At 48.8% G+C, this 854-nt stretch overlaps 1 non-coding gene across 1 annotated transcript; it reads right to left on the bottom strand.

Moving 5' to 3' along the window:
* Positions 1-371: 371 nt before the first annotated feature.
* LOC114811452 lies at positions 372-507 on the bottom strand. Its single transcript, XR_003759155.1, has one exon. It is a non-coding gene; the product is annotated as a small nucleolar RNA SNORA7 (small nucleolar RNA).
* Between the last annotated feature and the right edge of the window lie 347 nt (positions 508-854).

Genomic DNA, 854 nt, shown 5'->3' with positions numbered 1-854 from the left:
AGCACTGGGGGTAGTTACGGGGTAATCAGGTTGTCCCACGTGAGGCTAACAGTTAATCCCCATTTTACAGATGAGGTAACTGAGGCACCGATAAGTCAAGTGACTTGCCCACAGTCACACAGCTAAGTGGCAGAGCTGGGATTCGAACTCATGACCTCTGACTCCCAAGCCCAGGCTCTTTCCACTGAGCCATGCTGCTTCTCTACCAGAATGCCCTACCTCCTTATTCAGTTATTCTAGTAGTCTACCCACAGAGCTTTCTTGGTAAAAATACTGAAGTGGTTTACTCTTGCCTCCTTCTACAGAGTAAACTTGAGTCTCTACCCTCAACTCTCTCCCATGCCTTTGCTGCCCAGCATAGGTGAGGTTTGACTTGTAGCAGATTGCCTTCCACTCACTAGCCACTGCCCAAGCTAAGAATGGAATGGGTAGGCCTCTGCTTGACTCTCTCCCATAGTCGAAAGTGGGAGAGTACTGGAAACTCTCCAGGTGCAACCAAGAGAGGGGAATGCCTTTTACTCCATCTTAATCTTCCTTGACCTCTCAGCTGCCTTTGACACTATTGACCACCCCCTTCTCCTGGAAACATCAAACCTCGATTTCACTGTCCTCTCCTGGTTCTCCTCCTTTCTCTTTGGCGACTCATTCTCAGTCTCTTTCATGGGCTCCTCCCCTGCCTCCCATCCTCTAACTGTGGGAATCCCTCAAGGCTCATTTCTGAGTCCACTTCTATTCTCCATCTACAACCAGTCCTTTGGAGAAATTCTCTCACATGACTTCAACTACCACCTCTATGCAGATAATTCCCAAATGTGCCTCTCCAGCCCTGATATCTCTCTCTCTCTCTCTCTCTC

This window comes from Ornithorhynchus anatinus, chromosome 4 (assembly GCF_004115215.2).
Source record: "Ornithorhynchus anatinus isolate Pmale09 chromosome 4, mOrnAna1.pri.v4, whole genome shotgun sequence".
NCBI lineage: Eukaryota > Metazoa > Chordata > Mammalia > Monotremata > Ornithorhynchidae > Ornithorhynchus > Ornithorhynchus anatinus.
This window is presented reverse-complemented; position numbering and strand designations above follow the sequence as displayed.